The sequence below is a fragment of the Pelophylax lessonae genome (assembly GCF_965119305.1).
Source record: "Pelophylax lessonae genome assembly, chromosome: 6".
Classification (NCBI taxonomy): domain Eukaryota; kingdom Metazoa; phylum Chordata; class Amphibia; order Anura; family Ranidae; genus Pelophylax; species Pelophylax lessonae.
In genome coordinates this window covers 281,504,762-281,532,177 of record NC_138773.1, presented here as the reverse complement: position 1 = coordinate 281,532,177, position 27,416 = coordinate 281,504,762, and positions in this window count along the sequence as shown.

Genomic DNA, 27,416 nt, shown 5'->3' with positions numbered 1-27,416 from the left:
TTATCAATCATTATTTGCCTTATTCAGAATTCGGTGTAATCCACTGTAACCAGAATTCAGGGGACACCTTATAGGGTCACTGAGAGTGTGCCATGTACTTCCTGTGCTCTATAATTTCTTCTCTCCCTGCTCCTCTTTTTGGAGTTTTGCAAACTTGTCTTTTTCTGTAAGCTTCCAGTATCAAGAATTTCAGCAGTGTATAAAGCCAAAACTTTTATTTATTTGTTTTTTTATATATTTTTGATAGAATGCAGAATGGTTAGTACCTCTGTTTTATTCTTATTGCTGTCTGCTGGGGAGATTCACCTTCATTTTTGTCAACCATTGTCACTGCAACAGAATGTTAGATTCAAATTTTATGTTTTTTCCAGAACAGGAGGCAAGGGGAAATCTTCCAATTGGGAAAAGTGTCCTGGTGTCAACTGTCTAGAGTGAGTGCCTCCTCATTTTAGAGAGATTTCCTCTCATTTCCTGTTTCATGTGTCACTAGGATAGGAAATGAAGTTAAATCTCCCCTTTAAAACATGGGCGGAAAAATTTTGGCTTCAGAAAACATTGCAGCTGTGCTAAAAGTCCACTAAACCTGCTCCAATCTGAGCTTTATCCATTGCCACCAGATTTAGCAGACTTCTCATAAGTCTTCCATGCAGAAATTCAGTCTTTTTTTTTATGATTCTGCTGTGCAACCTTCCTCTTATTCTCCAGTACATGTAGGGGCAGCTCCATAATGTTCAGAGAGGGGCAGCACTTGCCTGTGTAACACCTGCCTGGGTTCAAGCCTAATCTGGGGATGCAATAAAATAAACCAGGGAGCATAATGTCAATAGTGTGGCAGAAATGCAGGTACCCGGTATTCCCCATTAACTCAGCATGCTTCTGTACCATCAGTCACAGCCCGGAAATAACGTACGAGAGGAACTGCAGAGGCAGTGCAGAAGGGCACTAGAATGTATTAGGCTGTTGTTACATTAGGATGATTAAACAGAACCCATGCCTTCATATATCCCTCCTAACATCAGGAGTCCTCATCAGAGTCCCCTCTTACATTAAAGTTCCTATAGGAGTACCGTTTTACATCAGGTGCCCCATTAGAGTGCCCATTTACATCAATTGCCCTTATCAAAGTGCCCCCCCTACATCAATTGTTCTTATCAGAGTGCCCCTTTACATCAATTGTCCTTATCAGAGTGCCCCCTTACATCAATTGTTCTTATTAAAGTGCCCCTTTACATCAATTGTCAATATCAGAGTGTCCCCTTACATCAATTGTTCTTATCAGAGTGCCCCTTTATATCAATTGTCCCTATCAGAGTGCCCCCTTACATCAATTGTTCTCATCAGAGTGCCCCCTTACATCAATTGTTCTTATCAGAGTGCCCCCTTACATCAATTGTTCTTATCAGAGTGCCCCCTTACATCAATTGTTCTCATCAGAGTGCCCCCTTACATCAATTGTTCTTATCAGAGTGACCCTTTATATCAATTGTCCCTATCAGAGTGCCCCCTTACATCAATTGTCCTTATCAGAGTGCCCCCTTACATCAATTGTTCTTATCAGAGTGCCCCCTTACATCAATTGTCCTTATCAGAGTGCACCCTTACATCAACTGTCCCCAACAGAGTGCCTCCTTACAACAATTGCTCTTACCAGTTAGCGACTCTCCGGAGTTCAGTGCCTTTGTTCTGCAATAACATGCTTGATAATTTTGGCCCCCAGTACCTATAGAGCTTCTCCAGTGTACTCAAAACTCTGATACCTAGTAAAACCAGTGTTTGGAGCTGACCATGTCTGGTTTTCCTTGTCCTCAATTTCCCTCTTTTGTTCTCCCTCCTATGTTATGCTAGTTACTATTGTTGATATCTTTCTTTCTTAGGTCAGGATCTTCCTATATTTTGCAGAGGCCCTTTAACTGTTAATAAAAGTGTGCTGCTTCTACTCACGCTGTTTCAGAAGGTTCTTTGTAGATGTACATTGTCAGCAATTGAATGCTGTTCTTTTTATATTTTGTGTCTGTTGTAGTACTTACTGTACATTGAAAATTTGTTTCTTTTTATTACCTGAATAAAAACCTATTGGACAATATTGCTCCCATCAGAGTGCCTCCATACATCAAATGTCCCCTTCAGAGTCCCACTTACATCAATTGCCCCCATCGGGAGGGGGGGGGGGGTGCAACTAAATCTAGAGGGGGGGCACAGCCCACCCCAACGCCCTCCGAGATCTGGACTGGTTCAGGACCATTCAGAAGGTGAGGACATCATATCAGTGTGGCACCCTCCTAGATAGGTTCTAGAATGTAGTTAGTTTATATAGTGTGGTCTCCTGCTTAATAGGAGATTGCTAGGTAAAACATAGCAAAATGACTTGTATCGCAATTGTATACGCTTTATTATTTTTTCTTTATTTGCTATTTTTTCCCCCGAAAGTGGAGTTACCCTTTAAGTTTGTGTGCTTGTTTTGCTTTTTTCTTTGTTTTTCTCAAGCCTGAGTATGCCCAATAGGCTTTGTTTTATAAACCTTACCTAATTCTTAAATTTAATTTAAAAAAAATGTACAAAAAGATAAATAAAAAAACAACACACTCTCTGAATGGCAGAGGTGCCAAGCAATTGATCCCCTGTATTCAGTACAGTCAGCAAGTCTCACACAGCACCCAGAAGGGACCGGCGCTGACTGTATGTAACACAGTTACTACATTGCATTCAGGGGATGACTGGCAACTTTCAGCCCAGAAGGCAAGTACAAACCAGAAAACGATGGTGCAGTGGTTCGGCCCCCTCCCACTCCCCCTCTTCCCGGCCTCCTCCTGACCCCCATTCCAGGCTGAAGCTCCACTCCAGGTACTCTCTACCCACCTGCCGAATCCGGGTTCCCGACCTGACCAGCAGCGGCAGTTGGGGGGAGCTGGGACCGCTCGGTCGGGGCTGACCTGGAGGAGGAGAGTATCCAGTGGGGCATGACACTGGCCTCTGCTCAGACACAGCTTACACCATCCATGTTGGGGGGAGGGCTGCGCTCTGTCCTTGTCTTCATCCTGCACTCAGTAGGTCAGCGGTGGGGGCTTTTTATTTCTCTTCACCAGGAATCCTTTAGGCATGTCTGGGGCAGAAGCGGTGCAGCCTTTTAATGGGGCATCAGAATGGCCTGGAGGGCAATTGCCCCCCTGCCCCCTGGCCCAGTCCTCCCCTGATTGAATTTTTGCATCCTCAGCTTTCGAGATAATGAGAAATAGATGTAACCAAGCTAGACCAATGTAAGTATGACAATTCCTGGAGCTTAGCTTTAAATATGCATCTTACATAAAACAATACCTGCTGATCCTGCCATGAAGATCTCTAGGGCACTTCCTGTTACGGTGGCAAGTGTACTGCTCCCTTACATTGGTTGTCTGTGTAGTGCCCCTTACATTGGTGGTCTGAGTAGTGCTTCTTTACATTGGCAGTCAGTGTAGTGCTCCCTTACATTGGTGATCAGTTTAGTACCTCTTTACATTGGTGGTCAGTGTAGTACCTCCTTACATTGGTGATCAGTGTAGTACCTCCTTACATTGGTGGTCAGTGTAGTACCCCCTTACATTGGTGGTCAGTGTAGTACCCCCTTACCCACTTTACCCCCTTGTACACTTTACATTGGTGGTCTGTGTAGTGCTCCCTTACATTGGTGGTCAGTGTAATGTTTGCTTACATTGGTGGTCAGTGTTGTACCCCCCTTACATTGGCAGTCAGGGTAGTGCTCCCTTACAATGGCTAAGTTCACCCTTCGAAAAAATAATAAATGCACATCTTTAAGCAGTGGATTACGGGTGCACTGCCAGGCTCTTGCAGACACTGCCCGCTGCCTTACATGGGTGGTCAGGGTAGTGTTAAACCTACATTGGTGGTCAGTGTAGTATCTACCTTACATTGGTGGTCTGTGTAGTGCTCCCTTACATTGGTGGTCTGTGTAGTGCTCCCTTACATTGGTGGTCTGGGTAGTGTCCACTTTACATTGGTGGTCGGTGTAGTGTCCTCTTTACATTGGTGGTCAGTGTAGTGTACACCATACATTGGTGGTCGGTGTAGTGTCCTCTTTACATTGGTGGTCATTGTAGTGTACACCATACATTGGTGGTCAGTGTAGTGTACACCATACATTGGTGGTCAGTGTAGTGTACACCATACATTGGTGGTCAGTGTAGTGTACACCATACATTGGTGGTCGGTGTAGTGTCCTCTTTACATTGGTGGTCAGTATAATGTCCAATTTACATTGGTGGCCTGTGTAGTGCTTGCTTACATTGGTGGTCAGTGTAGTTCTCCCTTACAATGGTTAAGTTCCCCCTTCCAAAAAATAATAAATGCAAATCTTTTAGCAGTGGATAGCGGATGCAGTTTCAGGCTCTTGCAGACACTACCTGCTGCCTCACATGGGAGGTCGGTGTAGTGTTCAGCCTACATTGGTTGTCAGTGTACTGTCCACTTTATATTGGTGGTCAGTGTAGTGTCCACTTTATATTGGTGGTCAGTATAGTTTCCACCTTACATTGATGGCCAGTGTAGTGTCCACTTTACATTGGTGGTCAGTGTAGAGTACACCCTACATTGGTGGTCGGTGTAGTGTCCTCTTAACATGGTGGTCAGTATAGTGTCCACTTTACATTGGTGGTCAGTGTAATGTCCACTTTACATCGGTGGTCTGTGTAGTGCTCCCTTACATTGGTGGTCTGTGTAGTGCTCCCTTACCTTGGTGGTAAGTGTAGTGCTCCCTTACATTTGAGGTAAGTGTAGTGCTCCCTTACATTTGAGGTAAGTGTAGTGCTCCCTTACATTGGTTCTCAGTGTAGTGTCCACCTTGCATTGGTGCTCAGTGTAGTGCTCCCTTACATTGGTGGTAAGTGTAGTGCTCCCTTACATTGGTGGTCAGTGTAGTGCTCCCTTACATCGGTGTTCTGTGTAGTGCTCCCTTACATTGGTGGTAAGTGTAGTGCTCCCTTACATTGATGGTAAGTGTAGTGCTCCCTTACATTGGTGCTCAGTGTAATATACACTTTACATCGGTGGTCTGTGTAGTGCTCCCTTACATTGGTGGTAAGTGTAGTGCTCCCTTACATTGGTGGTAAGTGTAGTGCTCCCTTACATTGGTGGTCAGTGTAGTGCTCCCTTACATCTGTGGTCTGTGTAGTGCTCCCTTACATTGGTGGTAAGTGTAGTGCTCCCTTACATTGGTGGTCAGTGTAGTGCTCCCTTACATCGGTGGTCTGTGTAGTTCTCCCTTACATTGGTGGTCAGTGTAGTGCTCCCTTACATCGGTGTTCTGTGTAGTGCTCCCTTACATTGGTGGTCAGTGTAGTGCTCCCTTACATTGGTGGTCAGTGTAGTGCTCCCTTACATCGGTGGTCTGTGTAGTGCTCCCTTACATTGGCAGTCAGTGTAGTGCTCCCTTACATTGGTGGTCAGTGTAGTGCTCCCTTACATCGGTGGTCTGTGTAGTTCTCCCTTACATTGGTGGTCAGTGTAGTGCTCCCTTACATCGGTGTTCTGTGTAGTGCTCCCTTACATTGGTGGTCAGTGTAGTGCTCCCTTACATTGGTGGTCAGTGTAGTGCTCCCTTACATTGGTGGTCTGTGTAGTACCCCCTTACATTGGTGGTCTGTGCAGTGCTCCCTTACATTGGTGGTCAGTGTAATATGCACTTTACATCTGTGGTCTGTGTAGTGCTCCCTTACATTGGTGCTCAGTGTAGTGACCACCTTAAAATGTTGGCCAGCGGTTACATCCCTTACAACAACTAATATAATCATTGATGTCAATGGTTATTTATCTGGGAAGCTTTACTGTTCCCAGGCTGCTGGCTCTGCCAAATGATTTAGGTGGAGGAACCCCACAGGCACGGTCAGGCAGAGATTAGTCCACCACCGCTCACTGATCAAGGAACACCAAAACTCTGAAAGAACCCTGGTTGAGAAAGGCTGTTCTAGACTGTATGGCAATGCTGAGTAAATAGGCACAATGGAAGCTCAACCAGACCCTGCAAATAACAGCACAGCTGTCCCATTTGTCCCACAGCCACCAACCAGATTACAAATCTGAACTGAAAAATAAAAGCTGGAGAATACTTGATTGATGTAGAATGGGACAGGCAGTTATTTTAGCCACAATGATAACTGTGAGCACAGCTATGAATGACAGCAGCTCTATAGGTGAATCTGTATAAACAAAAGGGTGTGAAGGAGTCAGGACTCACCTAACGCCAAGACCTCAGCTGTAATTGCAGCATTGTGTATTAGTGACAGTGCTATCAACACATGAAGACAATATAAGGTGACAGGTTGTCTCTGCTGGTATAGATGTGAATGTGTGCAAGAAAAACAATTACCGTTCAAAGCTTCATTCACAATAAAACAAAAATCAGATGTGACTTTAGCCCATGTAACGCATGCAGGAGGCCTACGTTTTCATGTCATCATGTGTGGTCCTAAAATTTCCTACAGGGCTCTTCTTCATCTTCAATACTTGTTTTTCCAGCTTGGTATCTGTCTTTGCAATTTATAGACAAAAATCATGAAACATTTGAATTGACTCAGAGGCACAGCCTAATTACTGAGTAGATCTACTAATTTTCATGCTACCATTCATCTAGTGCAACGTTCTAACAATCCAGGTATGTCCATGTCCCTGTGGTTGCTGGGGTAGCACCACTCCTGTAGGAGCCCTCTGGTATTTTCCCAGATCTTCTCTTGTTTCAGCTCCACAGCCAGGCACACAGTATTTCCCTCAGACAGGTGTACAACTTCCACTCATTACTCTAATGATCAGTCTAAGGCAGGAGTGCCCAAACTGTGGGTCGGGATCCACTGGTGTTTCGTGAGCTGCATTTGAGTGGGTCGTGCTGCGCTGGAAATCACTGAGAGCGGGCCTGCTTAAATTGTGCTGTGCGAGCCCACGCAAATTACAGCGAGCCAGAGCAGTCAAATCGCGATATATTCAGGACCCACCCACGCAGTTTACGGAAGCTGGTCAGTGTAGTACCCACTGATGCAAGTATCCAAGTATATTGGTCCCTGTAATATGTATATAGTAAGGTATATACTCCAGGTAGTTGTACTCTCTTGTAGTATATATTGGTCCCTGTAATATGTATATAGTAAGGTATATCCTCCAGGTAGTTAGTTGTACTCTCTTGTAGTATATATTGGTCCCTGTAATATGTATATAGTAAGGTATATACTCCTGGTAGTAGTTGTACTCTCTTGTAGTATATAGTGTTCCCTGTAATGTGTATATAGTCTATACCTGGAGTATATACCTTACTATATACATATTACAGGGAATCCTATATACTACAAGAGACTCCGGAGACTTTCCCTAGGAGAGCCTATGGATGCATATAAAATATGCATTATTATTATTTGCATTTATATAGCACCCACAAATTCTGCAGCGCTTTACAATATTCAGTTACAAGCAAATGGGTCACGAAAAATAACTGTATTCAGAAGTGGGTCTCGGCCCAAAAAAGTTTGGGAAGCCCTGGTGTAAGGGTTGTAGTGTTTTTTTTGTTCTTTTAGGGTGTTTTCACACTTGGTGAGATTGCCTGGCCCGAACCCGAGTTCAATTGCTCCCCCCTCCCCCTACCCCCGATGGACTGTGTTCACATTTTATTTTTGTATCCGAACCGTGGTACACTTGTGTCATCAAGCTGCAGCCAGCGCATACTTATGTTGCTTGGCAACTGCTGTAAACGAGGAGGTGCCAAAATGGATAGAATTGCTCGCTTTGGTTCAGTAGCGAACCGTACTGGAGTTCACATGAACCGTACCCCAGACCACCCTTTTTAAGTGGACTCGGGTACAGTTCGTGGGTGCGCACCTGAGTTCAAAGACAGTGATCACATCATCAAAAAGAACCAAATTCTCACGTCAATCGAACCCGGGTGCGCACCAAAAGTGCTAGTGTGAAAACGCCCTTATTTTAGTTTAGGAACTTGGAGAGGAGAACGGGTATAGTAGGATACTCCAATTGAGCTATTCACACTTGTGGACAGCTTTCTCAGTAGAACCGTGTAGCAGACTGTACAGAATGGTGCAAAGTTCCTTTCTTAGTAGAAGAAATTGAATGGACCCTCCTCTTCAAGACACCACCCAATGTCCCCTTTAGCTTACACCCAGTAGCTGACTTTTAGCACCCGAGGGGGATTCAGCTACACCAGTCTCTAGTATCCCTTTAGGGGGGTCTGTACTAACAAGGCCCTGGTCCCAGGTCACCTTCCTCCGTGATACCAGACAGGATCCTTGGACATCCTCCCTCAGTCAGCTCTCAGAACCCTGGGCTTCAGCATTCAGTGTTCAGGCCCTCAGGTCACCCATCTGAGGCCACATAGCAGCCTATGCTGGTGGGAGGCAACAAGCCTCTCTCTGGAGGAAGACCCAGATCCCATGTGCTTACTAACTATAAATCCCAGCACCCAGCATGCTCAGGGGCACAACTCCCTGTAATAAGCTGGAAGGGCATTTATATTCATGCTACTGACCTGAATGGGTAACTACTGTTCACCCAAAACCTTCCTAGGTTGCCTCTATACAGAGATGCCAATCACAGAGCACCAGCACTATGAGCCACACAGGATAACTTCACTAAGCAATTGTAACTTTCCTGTTAAGAAGAAAAGCTGTAATTGAATGTTATTAAAAATTACCTTTCCTTTTCCATCTGCAGCTGCTGTAATTTTCTGAAAATGCAAAACAATATGGCTACCTGGAGCTGTTCTGTACACAGAATGTATACTGACCACATCCCAGAAACATAATTTCCTGCTTGTGTGATTGGCTCACCAATTTTCCCAGAAGTCTGCACTAAGATACAAGTCAGATTTCTGGCATCCCCTGCAACAAAAATGTCATTTTTGGTGAGATACTCCCAATAGGGACACTGCTAAAGGGATGCAGGTCCAGCAGATTTCCTCATTAGAGCCCTGCAAAGGTTGTTATAATCCTTGCAATGTACATAGATCACCCAGAGGGGAATGTTTTTTCTCAGCAAAAGTGGAGTTACCCTTTAAATAGTTAGCAACCAAGCCAAATTTTAAAATAATATACCTATCTCATCTTATAAATAGTTTTTAGATCTATTATAACCGATATGTAAAAAGAAAGAAAAAAAAAAGAAAGTGGAAATTTAGAAATACCGTATATTCAACAATTTATTCCTGTCACATTTGACCTTGGCCAAGCCCCCCCCCCCCCCTACTTCACAAGCCTCGGTATTGATCATTTAATGTTATTTATAACCTCAGAAAGTAGAAGGATTGAAACAAAGTTTGATTTTTACAGAAATGCCATGTAGAAATGATATACATTGCACAACCAGTAAAGCACTTTAGGTTATGAATATGTTGGCACACACCAATCTATCCTCATTATGTTGTAACTTTCTACATGACTGGACTTCATTTTTGTACTTACATTACTTTCTAATTTGAGACTTTCCAAATTTTGTCTTCTTTATGCATGCTATGTGAATCTTCAAAGTGATTTCCACGGACCACTGAATTCAGCCCTATCCTCATTCCCTGCATCAGAAGCACATCTGAAGTTAAAGCCTAACTCCAGACTAACTCCAGACTAACTCCAGACTAACTCCAGACTAACTCCAGACTAAAGCTCCATACACACGTAGCGATTGTCGGCCGAACGATCGGCCGTCTTTTGTCCGGTGCTGTCCTGACGGTTGAAAAGTGCTAAAGACTGCACACAAATTTTGTTGGCCAAGAACAGCCGACTGCAGAAGTGATGTCATGTGATGGTTAACTTTCCGTGTGTTTTTTCTTCTCTGAGCATGCCCAGTCTTGCTCATCTGCTGTTTGTCGGCCGAATTCTGTACTGACTGAGGAACAATTGGCCGTTCTGGTGTTGGCCAACAAAAATTTAAAAGCATGCACACCAGATTCTGTTCGGCCGAAAAGTCGCAGTCGGTTGTCGGAAGCATCATACTAACAAGCTGACAATCGGCCGATCGGACGTTGGGCAAATATTTACGGCCGACAATCGCTACGTGTGTACGGGCCTTTACTCCAGACTAACTCCAGCTCTATCTTTTGATAGAGTGGGAAAGAGTTAACATTTCTGTCAGGTTTATGTGAGTGTAAAATAAAAAATAATGGATGTGGTAACCACATAAAACAGAAAGTTCTAATCTTCCCCTACTCTATTAAAATGTGTTTTTGCCTGTGTCCATATTGGAGAGATTTTAGCATAACAGTGCATCCGGATAGTATTCACAGTGCTTGTTGCTGCCATCATAATGCTTAACTGTAGGGATGGTATTGGCCACTTTATGAGCGGTGCCTGATTTCCTTACAGACATGGCGCTTGCCGTTAAAGCCAAATAGTTCTTTGTTTCATCAGACCAGAGAATTTTGTTTCTCATGGCCTGAGAGTCCTTCAGGTGCCTTCAGGTCCCAGTTCCTGCTGCTGAAAAACATCCCTACAACATGATCCTACCACCACCATGCTTCACTGTAGGGATGGTATTGGCAGACAGGATGCTTGCCATTCAGGCCAAAGGGTTCAATCTTTGTTTCATTAGACTAGAGAATTTTGTTTCTCATGGTCTGAGAGTTCTTCAGGTGCCTTTTGGCAAAATGCAGGTGGACTGAGGAGTAGCTTCCGTCTGGCCACTCTACCATACAGGCCTGATTGGTGGAGTGCTGCAGAGATGGTTGTTCTTCTGGAAGGTTCTCCTCTTTCCACAGAGAAACATTGGAGCTCTGTCAGAGTGACCATTGGGTCCTAACAAAATGTGGAAAAAGTGAAGGCTGTGAATACTTGCTGGATGCAATGTAAGGTTCCACAGTTAAAAATGCATCTCAGAGCTCAAACCAAGCCATGAAGTTTAAGGAATTGTCTGTAAACCTCTGAGACAGGATTGTTTCGAGGTACAGATCAGGGGAAGAGGTTGGTATTTTGAGACTAGGTTAGTGATGTAGCTGGGGCAGAGTTGTAGATGGCTTTGTATTTTGAATTTGATTATTTGGGTGAGTGGCAGCCAATGGAAGGATTGGCAGAGAGGGTTAGAAGACGCTGAACAGTTGTTAAGGTAGATGAGCTTGGCAGCAGCATTCATGATGGACTGAATGTTGGATAGCCTAAATAAAGGTAATCCTGTGAGGAGGAAGTTGCATTAGTAGAGGCGAGAGATGACCAGGGAGCGAACTAGGAGCTTTGTGATGTCATTGGTTAGGAAAGGGTGTCATTCATTTTGAATGGCAACCCAGTGCACCTTCACTGCAAGATGTCCTAATGCATTTCCTTGAGTTATAACCTAATGGGCATTATCCAATATACATGGATTTCAAATGGATTTCATTGCCCCAAAAATTGGACAAGATCATTTTTTAATGCAGTGCACTACATGTACTTGCCATGCTACTGTAACAGTGCATTGGGGTGCCATTTAAAAAAAAAATGTCAAGGTAACTCACTGCACTTGTTACATGTAATGCAAATGTTACCATTTATTGCGATAATGCACAGTGAAATGCAAATTTCACCAAGTGTTACCATAATGCACCAGTATGAACGGGCATTTAGCATCTGCTACCTTTTATTTTTGAAGTCACATTGATCAAATCAGACATTGTCACACTGGCGCCCTAGAGGAAAGACTTATACTCGTTGCTTCTAATTATTGTTAATAGTAAAGCACAGCCAGCAGCCGAACCCTCATATAGCCATTGTGTGGTATCTGGAGGTTGGCATATTGAACAGTGCTAAGCATTGTTTCAGTCGCTGGCAATGCTGGCACCCACCCATATTCCTAATAAGAGATCAAACCCATGTAATTAGTGTGTTGCAAGAGACTGATGTCATATCACAAGGGGCTCAGAACTAAGCAAGGTGCATATACATTTATAGCAAATAATCTACATTTATCTAAAAAAAAGACTTCCACAATGTCATCGATAGACCTGGGACATTGTGCTGTGTATTGTAGACTGCCATAGGACTATGCTGTATGCAGACAATGACTGAGCTGCTTCGGACCCAGAGGAGAAATCTGTTTTAGTAAATAGACTTGCAGCTACAAGTAAATCCTTCTGTGGTACATTCATGTCTGCCTCCAGGAATTCTTTTGGGTTGATTCAATAAGTCTGTGCAAATAGCAACAGAAATGTGCAAATTGCAGTAAAACAGCAACCGAATTTCATGAAATGTATGTATAGCCGAAACTTTTTTTGGATAGAGCAGGAAAGGGTTAAAACCCCCTGTCAATTCGATTTGAAGACAAGGAAAGAGCACTGTAATCTCATAAGAGGAAGCTCCCATACAAGGATCTTCATGGCAGGATCAACAGCAATTTCTTTTTATAAAATTTGTAATTTTAAAAACAGAAAGTGACTTATGATACTGATGTGTATGTAAAGCCAACACTTTAAATTTTTTTGAATAAAGTAGGAAAGTATCAATTTCTTTTTTGATCACTGTATTCTTTGGGGAGATTTCCCTTAGCTACCTGTATTGGACATGCAACAAAAATGTCACAGCAAAGTTCTAAAAAGTACAGTAAGAGAATTTCAAACTTAAACAGTCGTCACCGGAACTAGCATCTCCATATGATGATTTACCCCCTATACCTGTTCTGGTGACAACTCAAACTTTTGGATATTCTCTTATTTTTGCAGTCTCGATACTGGTTGTCACTAGGACCTACAGAAGGGTGAATCTCCCCAGTGGGGACATAGAAAAACCATTAAAGTCTGACAGGAGCACTAACCCCTTAACACTCTATCCAAAATAAAAGTTTTGGCTTATGATAAACATCAAGGGCCCATTTACATTTGTGTGGTGCGTAATGAGCATCTATTAACATACGGTGTGAGATGGTGTCGCGCTAATCCAAATACACAAATAATGCTGATATAAAAGAGAAAACAAGTCCCAAGTGTAATGACGGAGTCCACATAAACTGTAGATATGGAGGGGTGCAAACAGGAAAGTCCACCACCGAACAGTATAATAAGGTACTCTTACTGACTTGATAGACCCCACAGGGTCAAAACACGCCCAAAGTATAGTGAAGTCTGTGATAGGGAAGGACCGATCACATCCAAACACTTCCTCCCACTGGCGACCAGATTGGGTTCCCCCAAAGAAACTCCTTCAAGCACTCAGGAAATATAAAAAGATGATCCCCTCATGGTGTAGTATTTCAAATGTTTATTTAGAAATAAAAGGAGAGCAGCTTACATTTGGGTTGCTTGAAATCAGCATTCAGCGCTTGGATCGTGTGCGTATCCCACCATCAAAATGGCCGCCGCGTCCCTCATCTGGGCATGCGTCAAAGCGCCAGCCAATCCCGATGCGTTTCGTCATAGAGTGACGTCGTCAGGGGTGAAATTCATATCTATTAACATACGTTATGTGATGCACCAATGTGTGCTGCATTAGGGAAGCCTATTGAAATCAATGGGCCTCCAATATGTCAACATTTTGGACTTTTTTGTCGCAGTGCATGGCAACGCACTATAGTGCCTTGCCATGTGTTGCAGCATGTTGCAACCAGGGATGAGCTCAGGCATGTTCGGCCCTAGCTGCAATGCACATGTGTTGCACTCAGAATGAATGGCACTGCATTGCATGAATGCATGTAATGTGTGTTGCAGTAACATGCGCATTCCCACAAGGCATAGATGTAAATCAGCCTTAACGACTCATGCATACTGGGTGTTTAGCTCCTGTGCATTGGATTCCATTGTTATCATGCAGGCGAAAGGCACAGGCCCCACTGGCAGCAGCCTGTAAAACTCTGTGAAAGGCTGAAAGCTGCTGGACGGGGGGCGGGACGGTGTACCAAGTGCTATTAATGTTTCGGGCTATAGGCACCCAGGGACAAATTCCCAGAATGCAAGAAGTCTGAGTTGGGGACCTTAACCCCTGGGAACATACTGGCCTAAACATTAGTACCATTTGGTGCACAGTCCAACCACAGCAGCTTTCAGCCTCTCATAGAGTATTAAATGTTTCCAGCAGCAGGGCTGGATGGTGTGTCTTTGCATTCCGCCCCCACAAAAACGTCAGAATGCCATGTACATGGCTAAACACCCAATGTGCATGAGGCCTTAAAAGCAATTCTAGGAAATGTGTAAAAGTAAATTACTGCAGGGGACAGCATCGGGATGGATGTGAGTTTTCCTGCTGGAGCTGCTTTTTTTATGGAGACATTGTGGTTGATTTACCTTAGCTTAGTGAATGTAGTGAAAGTTTAGTTTGCAATACTCAAATCACATGCAATGAAGAGGAAAATACATTTTTTTTTTATTTTGCTAGCACGTTTGGACGATGGAAAGCAGCAGAGCTTCACCTCATTCACTAATCTAAGGGAAATTCCCCTGCAAAATGAACAACCTTATTGCCTTTAGTAAATCAAACCCACTGTTAACTTGCTCTATATGCATGGACATATAGGATAACATGCCTGGGAGATTACTGGCAGCAGAAAAAAAACACCTGAAGCCAAAAACAGCCGCTGTAAAAACATTCTATGCATTAAGATAAAAAACTTTCAGTGTGCAACAGCCCCCTTAGCCATCCTAATACTTACCTGAGCCCCATCTCAATCCAGCAATGTGTATGAGTGCCTCAGCCATCCGGGACTCTCTCTCCTGACTGGCTAAGATACAGCAGTGGTGCCATTGGCTCCAGCTGCTGTCAATCAAAGTCAGTTAGCCAATGAGGGGGGCAGGGCCGAACTGCGACTTCATGCCTGAATGGACACACAGAGCTGCGGCTCGGCTTGGGTGCCCCCATAGAAGCTGCTTGCATTGGGGGCACTCGACAGGAGAGCCAGCGAGGGACCCGAAAAGAGGAGGATCTGGGCTTTGTGCAAAACCAACTGCACAGAGGAGGCAAGTATAACATGTTTGGTATTTTTTTAAGGGAAAAAAACGAGGCTTTAGTATCACTTTATGGACACATTCACACTACGCACTGCATTATTGCATATGCTTTAACACAACACCTTACTAGGCTTAAGGGGGTCTGCGTTAAGGCAGCCTGTTCAGTTCTGAAATGACTGATAGCACATTTTGATGGAAAAATAGGGCCCCATGCTTTACTGCAATGTGATAGTATGAATGGGCTCTTAGGAGCAATGCATTACACAGTGTGGTGCTTTGAAGCTAGTTGTGCTTTGTAGTGTGCTATGTTAAGAAAAAAATAGTCCATGTCCATTTCCAATGTTAAAGGTGCACTGAAAGCTCATTCAAAAGAAATTAGGCTACCTTAACACAGCATGTCTTAATGTGTTGTGTTAACACATGTGTGTTAATGAAATGCATTGTGTGAATGGGCCCTAATGTATGTTTGTCTATGGGATCAGACTTTAGATGGTGGCATCAATTACTGAAAAGTAGAGACAGGACATTCAGTAGAAGACCAGGGGCATCAGTAGAAGACCACGGGCACTCAGTGGAGGACCAGAGGAACTCAGTAGACCAGGGGCACCCAGTAAAAGACCTGGGTTACTCAGTAGAAAACCTAGAGCATTCAGTTGAAAACCTGGAGCACTCAGTAGAAGACCAGGGGCATTCAGGAGAAGACCAGGGGCACTCAGCTGAAGACCAGGGGGACTCAGTAGAATACAAGTGGCACTCAGCAGAAGACCAGGGGCACTCAACAGAAGACCCAGGGCACTCAGTAGAAGATCAGTGAACTAAGTGGAAAAACCAGGGCAAATCAGCAGAGGGCCATGGGCACTTAGTAGAAAACCTGAGTCACTCAGTAGAAAACCCAGGGAACTCAGTAGAAGACTCAGGGTCACTCAGTTAAATACCAGTGCACTAAGTAGAAAAAACAGGGCAATCATTAGAGGACCATGGGCACTTAATAGAAAACCCAGGGCACTTAGGAGAAAACACAGGTTACTCAGTAGAAGACCTGGGACACTTTGTAGAAGACCCAGGGACACTCAGTAGATAACCATGGGCATTCAGTAAAAGACCAAGGGTTCTTAGTAGAAGACTATAGGCATTCAGTAGAAGACCAGGGGCACTTACTAAAAGACTCAAAGTCACTCAGTAGAAGACCAGAAGCACTCAGTAGAAGAACAAGGGGCACTCAGTTGAGGATCAGAGGAACTCAGTAGACCAGGGGCACCCAGTAAAAGACCTGGGCACTCAGTAGAAAACCTAGAGCATGCAGTTGAGGACCTGGGACACTCAGTAGAAGACCAGGGGCATTCAGTAGAAGACCAGGGGCACTCAGCTGAAGACCAGGGAGACTCAGTAGAGTACAAGTGGCACTCAGCAGAAGACCAGGGGCACTCAGCAGAAGACCAGGGGCACTCAGTAGAAGACCCAAGGCACTCAGCAGAAAATCAGTGCACTAAGTAGAAAAACCAGGGCAAACCAGCAGAGGACCATGGGCACTTAGTAGAAAACCTGAGGCACTCAGTAGAAAACCCAGGGAACTCAGTAGAAGACTCAGGGTCACTCAGTTAAATACCAGTGCACTAAGTAGAAAAACCAGGGCAATCATTAGAGGACCATGGGCACTTAATAGAAAACCCAGGGCACTTAGTAGAAAACACGGGTTACTCAGTAGAAGACCTGGGACACTTTGTAGAAGACCCAGGGACACTCAGTAGATAACCATGGGCATGCAGTAAAAGACCAAGGGTTCTTAGTAGAAGACCATAGGCATTGAGTAGAAGACCGGGGGCACTTACTAAAAGACTCACAGTCACTCAGTAAAAGACCAGAGGCACTCAGTAGAAGACCAAGGGCGCATACTTTGGGTACCATAGTCTACTGAAACCCTTGCTCATCGCTGTCTGTTACAAATGTTCTTGCAATATATACATTTCAAATTACAAACCTTTCTGATTTTCTTCTAATGTCTACGGGTGCCTTTTAACCACTTTTCCTACATGAAGTGTTGCCTAGGGGTCATTCACATTTTTCCCACATTGCTTGTATTGTCTTTCCCCTGTCTAGGAAGGGTCCTCTTCATGATATTGTCTTTAGCTGTTATAGTGTAAACATTCTATTGCTGGACAAGAGGGTGAAATGGATATGTCAGATCTTCATACATGTAACATTTGGATCGCTGTCAGCTGTGTGACCCCTGAGAAAAAAACTATAATAAAGGCTGATTGGAGACAGGCCTCTTGTCCTGCTGCTTTCAGAGAGTGTCAGTTCGGCAATTGACACTGATAGGCAATAAGTATCAAAGAATAGCCTCTGACTACATGCTGTGTGTGGCTGATGTTCCCCCCAGCAGGAGTGCTGCCCACAGGTATCCTGACACATTCAGCTGTCTCACTTTACCTAGGTTGAGTGGTAGGGGGTCTGTGTAGGTCTTCAGGCAGCCTCAGTTCTGTACACACATGCTGGGAGGGTTTACTGCTGACCTGCACTGACTCTTCACCTGCTCGCCTCTCTGCTTTCATCTGCCTGAGCTTACTTTGGTTCTTATTACAGTTGCAGCCATCTTGTGAAGTCTAATGAGCCTCAATAACTTCTTTATGTTCTTTTTGAGATTATGGCTAGGAAGCAGCTCTGGAATTTAAAGAATAGAAATGCAGATGCATAATTGTGAGCAGGGCTTTTTTTCAGCGGGAACGCGGGGGAACGCAGTTCCGGCACCTTCAGCCCTGAATGTATGTAATGGCAAAGAGTGCTGGGTTGTGCTACACTGTCTATTGATGCTGGCTGCTGAGGAACCTATTGTTGCTGGAGGGGATCTATTCCTGCAGGAGGATTTATTGCTGCTGGGAATATCTAATGTGGCTGCTGGGGGATCTATTGTCTCTGGAAGAGTTCTAGTTTTGCAGGGGGGTCTATTGTTGCTGGGGTGGGTCTTATGTTGCTGAGGGGTCAGTTGTTGCTGGGAGGGATATACTGTTTAGGCAGCAGTCTATTGATGCTGGCTGCTGGGAGATCTGTTGTTGCTGCTGAGGGCCCATTGTTTCTGGCTGGATCTATGGTTGCTGGGGGATCTATTGTTGTTGGCTGCATGGGATCTATTTTACTGCTTTTTTGTTATCATTAACAAATTCCATACAAATTATTTAGTACCACAAATGTTACTTTGTTCTGTATTTTCTAAAAGGGATGGTACTAGGAGGTGGGTGGAACCAAGGAATGGTTCACAGAGGTAGGTAGGGGCGGAGACAAGGGGTAAGTCCAAAAGAGGGAGTTCCTGCACCTATTCTCTGAGAAAAAAAGCCCTGATTGTGAGTGTTACAGTCTTGGAGTGTTAGATACCTGGGTTTAGTTCTTGCATGGGTTTTCTACTTTATCCTCGTGTTAGATTGGATTCCCCCTGGATTTGCTGGTTGCTACCACAGTCCAAAAAATTACATTATGTTAATCAGTTTCCACCCAAACATGGCACTAGGGACATTAGATTGTAAGCTCCTTTAGAGCAAGGACTGATGAGAAGGGATCCACGCTTTCAGTAAAGTGCTGTGGAATAAGTCAGCCTGATAAATAATTAACGCCTACCATGGCCACCAGATTTAACATTCATGGTAATCCTGTCCCTATAGGTGTCAGCAGTATAATTATCAACTATATATTTTTACCATCTTATAACTTTATTTAAATATCACTACAATTTCTGAGGCAGCTATGGATTATTCAGTGCTATGATACCTAATCCACCCTGGAGATATTCTGTTTATGCGTAATCCAATATAATATATTCCAGTTATTCTGCTATTTGAGTCCACTTAACTATATGTAGTGTTTAACCACTTAAGCCCCGGAAGATTTTACCCCCTTCCTGACCAGGGCCTATTTTGCGATTCGGCACTGCGTGACTTTAACGGACAATTGCGCGGTCGTGCGACGCTGTGCCTAAACGAATTTGACGTCCTTTTTTTCCCACAAACAGAGCTTTCTTTTGGTGGTATTTGATCACCTGTGCGATTTTTTGATCATGCGCTATAAACAAAAAAAGAGCGTCAATTTTGCAAAAATAACAATATTTTTTCACATTTTTTTATATGAAATTCCCCCCCAAAAAAATTTAAAAATCAAAATTTTTTAACATTTTAGGCCAATTTGTTTTCTGCTACATATTTTTGGTAAAAAAAAAAAAATCGCAAAAAGCGTATTTTGATTGGTTTGCGCAAAAGTTATTGCGTTTACTAACTAAGGGAAAGATTTTTGTCATTTTTGTTGTTTTTTTTTTAACGCGTAATGGCGGCAATCTGCGATTTTTTTTGGGGGACTGCGACATTGGGGCGGACAGATCGGACCCTTGACTGACATTTTTGACACTTTTGGGGTTACCAGTGACATTACTACAGTAATCAGTGCTATACATATGCACTGTTACTGTAAAATGACACTGGTAGTGAAGGGGTTAACTTTTTTTGAGAGGGAGGGGTGGTGTGTGTCCCTAGGGGCGTGATTCTAACTGTGATTGGCTGTGGCTTGAGCTGTAAGAACAGTGATCAATGGTCCTACATAGTAGAACCGTATGATCACCATTCTTACACAAGGGAGAATGACAGGCGGCTTGTTTACATTAGCCGCCTGCCTTTCTCCCGGTGTAACGGACAATCGCGAGTGCCCGGCGGACATCGGGTCCGCCGGGCACACGCATGGGGGGGTCCGTGACCGAGCGGGAGCGGGAGCGCGCATTCGGTGGCGCCTCACAGGCTAGAGACGTAGACCTACGTCGCTTTGCCTGTGAGGGGCTGACTGCTGCAGTAAATATACTGACGGCAGTCGGAAAGTGGTTAAACCCTAATGAAGGGGAACTGTGTGAGCTCTTGAAACATGTTGACTGTCCTTTCTGACCACATAATGAAGTTTTCTTTGGACTTGTTTACCATTGGTCTGGAACTCCACAGGCATATTCTCTGAATTCTTGTTCTCTGCTCCCCAACTAGGAATACCTTGTTCTAAAGGAGAAGACTTATCAGAGCCAGTGAGCTCTGCAAATTCAACTGACTTTCTACACTACTGATTACCTAAGTTCCAAGTGCCACATGGACTTTTTTTTACTTCTTTTAAGTCTGATATGTAGAGCTATATATGTAAAGATATTATTTTACTCTTAAAGGTCTACCTAAATGTGTTGATAATCTCACCCTAAAGTGAGTGAAGTGCTTCCTTAATATATTGACTGGTAATGCCTACTAAAAATGAATTAATAAAGTATATGCATGGCTATTTTTTTTCCCATTGTATGGAGTAGGGAAGGATTTAAATCGCTAGTAGTTTATTTTGCTGTTCATGTCCCCACAGGATAGATTCACAATTTTAATTAGTCCTGCTGATCAATATGAAACAAAGCAATAGAAAATTCAAAATGTTAGCAATGTCACCAGAACAAGAGGTGTGGCAAAATCTTCCAATGGGCATGCCTGATTTGGTGCCCTCACTTTGTAAAGATTTTTTTTTAAATTCCTGTTGTGTTTTCAGGTCAGGAAGCAAAGGAAAATCTCCTTAGGGCTCTTTCACACGGGCGTTCCTTTTTTTTTGCCCGATCAGGTCCTTTTTTTTTTTTGTAACGGACACGGATGACACTTGTGTCATCCGGTCCGTATGTCCGTTTTTCATCCCATCCGTTTGCGGATGAAAAACTGACATAATGCATGTCTATGTAAATACGGATGTCTGCGGATGACACCACTGACATCCGTTTTTGCTTCAGTTCCGTTTTTTGAAAGGAAGAAGAAATAGGGTTCTCCTCCGTTCAAAAAAACTGAACTGAACTGAACTGAACTGAACTGACAAAAAACGGATGTCAGAGGATGATCATCCGATGACATCCGTATTTACATAGAGATACATTATGTCAGTTTTTCATCCGCAAATGGATGGGATGAAAAACGGACATACGGAACGTCCGTGTGAAAGAGCCTAATGGGACACAAAAAAATGTCAGAGTATCTGTAAGGGTCCTTTCACACGGCCGCTCCGCTGCTTTCCGTGTGTCCGCAAATCATCCTATTTTTTTGCGGATGATTTGCGGACATCAATGTAAGTGAATGGCACTGCGGGTGTCAGCGGAATACCATCCGCTGACACCCGATTTTCCTCCTGTCAGTTCTGTTCCGTTTTTATGAACGGAACAGAACCCTATTGTTCCTTCCGTGTAAAAAACGGAAAGGAAGGAAAATCGGATGTCAGCGGTGTCATCCGCTGACATACGCAATACCATATACTTACATTATGTCCGCATATCATCCGCAAACGGATGGGATGATATGCGGGCACACGGAGCGGATGACAGAAATGTCATCCGCTCCGTGGAAAAAAAAAAAAAAAAGTCCCGCAGCGGACCTTTCACACGGAGCGGCCGTGTGAAAGGAGCCTAACTGTTAAACTATTAAACTATTTTTTCACCCCCTGCATGTCGACACTGTGGACCTTGTCCTGGGGAAACCAAAACAGTCAAATCAAACATTGAAATCCACTGGATTTAATCTCCTGAGCCAACTGCCCGTGGTTGGCATGACTCACAAGGGACCAGTAGACGACCGTCACAGTGATGGTTGAAAGGTATGTCTGTGAATACTTTAACTGATCATTGAGGTCTGCAGTTTCTTTACTGGCCCAACTGCTGATTTCCAAAATATTAACTACACCAAAATATTTGTCAACAAGTAGATCATTTTAAATTCTACGGCATACAATCAAAACCAGGATAAGCCTTGAAATTTGTTCTCCAAACTTTGATTTAGCCGTGATTGTTTGCAATTGCTCATACTGTACCTACAGATTAATCTTAGCTAGCCTAGGGAAGGGCTGACCCCAGGTCAAAGAGTTTGATTGTACTGCGGAAGCAATCCTTTTTTCGAGTGACTGTAATATGATAGAACCCATTCTGTTCAGCAATCTATGTATGAATTAAAACAATTCAGATAGAACCTGCTGAGGAAAAAAAATTACAATTAGCAGGAAGATAAAGGACCAACCCTATGGACAATGGACAGCCATGGGAGTTGACAGAAGTAAATATATTCAAAAAAGAGTTTATTGTGGTTGACGTTCCGGCTGGGTGCAGTCTTGGGAGAGGTAGGCTGCATCCCGCCAAAACACTGACCACTCTAAACACTTTGCTGAATATTCTTGCAGTTGTTGGAGTATATGTGAACTCTCGCCTTGTAAAACAACTTATTCAGTTTAAAAGAGAAATTAAATGCAAAACATTTATGTGTATATATATATATATATATATATACAGTGCCTTGCGAAAGTATTCAGCCCCCTTGAACTTTGCAACCTTTTGCCACATTTCAGGCTTCAAACATAAAGATATAAAACTGTAATTTTTTGTGAAGAATCAACAAGTGGGACACAATCATGAAGTGGAACAGAATTTATTGGATATTTCAAACTTTTTTAACAAATAAAAAAACGGAAAAATTGGGCGTGCAAAATTATTCAGCCCCCTTAAGTTAATACTTTGTAGCGCCACCTTTTGCTGCGATTACAGCTGTAAGTCGCTTGGGGTATGTCTCTATCAGTTTTGCACATCGAGAGACTGAAACTTTTGCCCATTCCTCCTTGCAAAACAGCTCGAGCTCAGTGAGGTTGGATGGAGAGCGTTTGTGAACAGCAGTTTTCAGTTCTTTCCACAGATTCTTGATTGGATTCAGGTCTGGACTTTGACTTGGCCATTCTAACACCTGGATATGTTTATTTGTGAACCATTCCATTGTAGATTTTGCTTTATGTTTTGGATCATTGTCTTGTTGGAAGACAAATCTCTGTCCCAATCTCAGGTTTTCTTCCAGAATGGTCCTGTATTTGGCTCCATCCATCTTTCCATCAATTTTAACCATCTTCCCTGTCCCTGCTGAAGAAAAGCAGGCCCAAACCATGATGCTGCCACCACCATGTTTGACAGTGGGGATGGTGTGTTCGGGGTGATGAGCTGTGTTGCTTTTACGCCAAACATAACGTTTTGCATTGTTGCCAAAAAGTTAGATTTTGGTTTCATCTTACCAGAGCACCTTCTTCCACATGTTTGGTGTGTCTCCCAGGTGGCTTGTGGCAATCTTTAAACTACACTTTTTATGGATATCTTTAATGTGCAGTATACGACTGATTGTTGTCCTATGGACAGAGTCTCCCACCTCAGCTGTAGATCTCTGCAGTTCATCCAGAGTGATCATGGGCCTCTTGGCTGCATCTCTGATCAGTCTTCTCCTTGTATGAGCTGAAAGTTTAGAGGGACGGCCAGGTCTTCGTAGATTTGCAGTGGTCTGATACTCCTTCCATTTCAATATTATCACTTGCGCAGTGCTCCTTGGGATGTTTAAAGCTTGGGAAATCTTTTTGTATCCAAATCCGGCTTTAAACATCTCCACAACAGTATCTCGGACCTGCCTGGTGTGTTCCTTGTTCTTCATGATGCTCTCTGCGCTTTAAATGGACCTCTGAGACTATCACAGTGCAGGTGCATTTATACAGAGACTTGATTACACACAGATGGATTCTATTTATCATCATTAGTCATTTAGGTCAACATTAGATCATTCAGAGATCCTCACTGAACTTCTGGAGAGAGTTTGCAGCACTGAAAATTAATATAAAAGGGTGTTCACATACTTTTTGGGCAATATAGTTTGGCTATATAATGAGTAAATATATATTTATATAATATACACTATATAAAAAATAGAAATAAACCATCATTGGTTGTCCTATTCCCCATTACACTTTCATCAGTGACATCCTAAATGATACACAAAAATGTAAATAGGCTAGGTTCTGTTATCTATCCATGGCTCTGTTACCTACCCATATAGAATTTCACAGCCATCTATACCCTTATTGTGAATCTTCCTTCTGTTTCCATCTTCCTTTATCTGAAACGTCAGTCATCACGGACCTTGTTCATCCCAAACTCGGTCTTTAATTGCGCCTTGTTAAGACGATATCGCTGGGAGTATTATCTTTACCTGATGCTCTCTGCTACTTCCTCTTAAATAGAGACCACTGTGACAGTAATGGCAATTAAGTTACATTAAATAGGGGGAAAAAATTTTGCAAGGTCAGTTTGCAAAAGTTGTACATGAATCAATGAATTGTTTCCTTAAACGGGTAAGAACTTAACATTGAGGAACATCAAGCAAGCAATTCCACAAAAATAAAACCTTTTTGTTTAACTTCAAAGTTATGAAATTCTTTTTCAGTTCAATGTCCTCTTTTGGTCACCATGAAGGTGTACTTACTTACTCTGTAACCTTATATAAATGCAACTTAAACCAAAATTCGGGCGCACCAGCCTAGTGCTTTACCTCAAACACCATTTATTAATAAAAAAGTAAAATATATTTACTTACAAAATTAGGAAAGATCAGAGCTCTAATAAGGAGGGTATATCCCTCGGCTCTGTGCAGTATAGTACCACAGAGGTCTTCGATATTGGTTTCCAGGCCTTCAAGAGACCCAGCCTTATGATTCATTTATGCTTGTGAATAAACAATTTTGTTAGCATATATACTTTTTATTAATGCACCAATTGGTGCGTCCTTCTGCTGTTTTTTTTTTTTGTCTAGAATAAAAGAGGGCTGCAAAGCAGCAAGCAGATCCCTGACCCCGCATAGACTGACTGACCGACCACGAATCTTCAAAGCCTATCAACCTCTCAGCTGATCCGGTGTTTGTTTTACAAAAAAAAATTCCAGTAAACCAACTGAACAGCCATATACAATCTGAAAAAATACATTGGCATAATACCAGGACATCAGATAATCAATTGATACCCAATTCAAATATTCAAAAACCTAAAAGTTCCCATAATAGGATCTGAATATATTTACCAAAATGTATTTCAGTCTTATCTCTGCAAATGAGATAAAGAGTGCATAGGTATATAAATAATATAAAGTGCAAACACATTTAATATAGTACGCATAAGAGTGTCATCACCCAATAATAAAATAGAGCAATACAATTTTTTTGTACAATCTTTCCAAAGCCTTTTTATACACGTTCCAGAAATTACAAGTAATGGATTCTTTATAAGGCTCCATGCACACTGGCTTGAAGATCGCTGCTACTACAGGAGTTTTGTGTTTTTCCTGTAGAAGCAGCTCAATGCTATCCTATGGGGTGGATTTACTAAAGGCAAATAGACTGTGCACTTTGCAAAGTGCAGTTGCCCCAGAGTTTAGTAAATGAGCAGAAGCTCTGCTGACTACCATTATCCAATCATGTGCAAGCAACCAGTGCTTTAAGTGGCCCAAAAGAGGTGCCGGTACTCTATTATAGCCTATAAATTTTGTCACCCCCCTCACCCCACATCAGGGTCCCCACAGAGCACCCCCCCCCCCCCCTGGCCTGGGATGGGACTCCGGAGCAGGGGGACTCACTGGTGGTGACTGGTCTGGCTCTGGAGTGGGAAATATTCTTGGGGGGGGGGGGGGCAATTGAGGGCGCAGATGTCCAAAATGAGTGTACTGGTACGCTAAGGCGCACGGAGAGGTGGCGGTATGCTCAAGAGTACCAGTGCATACCGGCCCACTTAAAGCACTGCAAGCAACGATGCTTTTTCTTAAATTTTCCTTGCACGTGATTGGGTATTCTTTGCAAAGTGAAGCTTTACCTTTACTAAGCTTTGGAGCTACTGCACATTGTGAAGTGCACAGTCTATTTGCCTTTAGTAAACCGACTCCTTATTTTAGGCTCAATGTTTAGAGGCAGGAAAAAAAAACCCTTCTGGTTTGCAGTTCTGATTGGAGCTTTGTGGCAGAAAAATGCTCTCTATGAGCATTTTATTCTGCCAAGGGAAGTATGATTTTTTTTAAGCCCAGTGTGCATGGAGCCTAATGTGGTTTGGTTTAGAGCAATGGTCTCCAAGACCCAGAGGCCGGATGCAAGCCTCTGTTTGCCTTTATCCAGCTCCTTTAGGCATTATCCCTGCCACTGACACCAACGATGGGGCACTATTCCTCCCACTGACACCAACAATGGGGCACTATTTATTCCACTGACACCAACAATGGGGCACTATTTATTCCACTGACACCAACAATGGGGCACTATTTATTCCACTGACACCAACAATGGGGCATTATCCATGCCACTGACACCAACAATGGGGCACTATTCCTCCCACTGACACCAATGATGGGTCACTATTCCTTCCACTGACACAATGGGGGACTATCCCTCCCACTGACACTAACAATGGGGCACTATTCATTCCACTGACACCAACGATGGGGCAGTATCCCTCCCACTGACACCAACAATGGGGCACTATTTATTCCGCTGACACCAACAATGGGGCACTATTTATTCTACTGACACCAACAATGGGCACTGTTTCTCCCACTGACACCAATGATACGGCACTATTCCTACCACTGACATAAATGATACAGCACTATTCCTACCACTGACACCAATGATGGGGCACTATTCCTCCTACTGACACCAATGCTGGGGCACTATTCCTCCCACTAACACCAACTTGTTCTCCCCCCCAATACCAAAGATGGGGAATTATTTACCCCCACTGGCCACAGTCCAGCCCCCCTAAAGACTGACTTAGACGCTAAGCCCTGGTTCACACCAGTGCAACTTGTCATGCGACTTGAGGGTTCAAAGTCTAATGACAAGTCGCACCCCATTACCTGCAATGGAACCGTTTTAATCGGTGTGACTCAAGTCACAGTGACTTAGAATAAAGTCCCTGCACTATTTTGGTGTGACTTCATTGCAACTCGCATTGACATCTGTTATTAAAGTAGGAATGAGTGTCAACAAGCCACAATGAAGTCACACAGGATAGTCGGCTGTCAAAGTCGTGCAACTTTGAAGACGCATAGATGTGAACTGGGGCTAAAGGTTTAGGGTGTGGGTTGTCCAGTATCTCAGTTTCTATAGTGGATTTCTATAGTGGATTGACATAACAGGTAGTTTACGTAAAAAATATAAGGTTATTTTACGCTTGCAGGTCAGCTCACAGGAAGTGAAAAGAACACTTCATTTTTGGAAGGATCAACTGGTATTTTCTGTACTTGCTCAAAATCCTCTCAGCCTGAAATGTGAAAACTAATGCTGCCACCACATCCAAGGACTGATTTGCTGCAATACATTAGATCAGCCTTGAGGTTTCTCCAGGGGTGCCTTGGCAAAATACCTAAAATTTGCCCAAAAATTGTATACAGGCCGGCGTGTGGATAAAGGCTGCCTTTTAGTTGCATTCCTACTTGGGTGATGATGCATTATGTACAACTATTAGAATATTTTTTACAATTTAGAATGGGGTGACTTGAGTGAAAAAACGTTGAGAAACACTGCAAAAGATAAATACACTTTAACCATTCCAGTCTTTGTGCATTGTCCATGTATTGAGCTGTTGTTGGAATATTCTGATGTAGCACCCTCCTAGCGTATGATGCTAGGTACATTTAGTTTCTGTAATCAAGGGTGCAGTGATTGTTTGGCCTGGTCTGTTGGG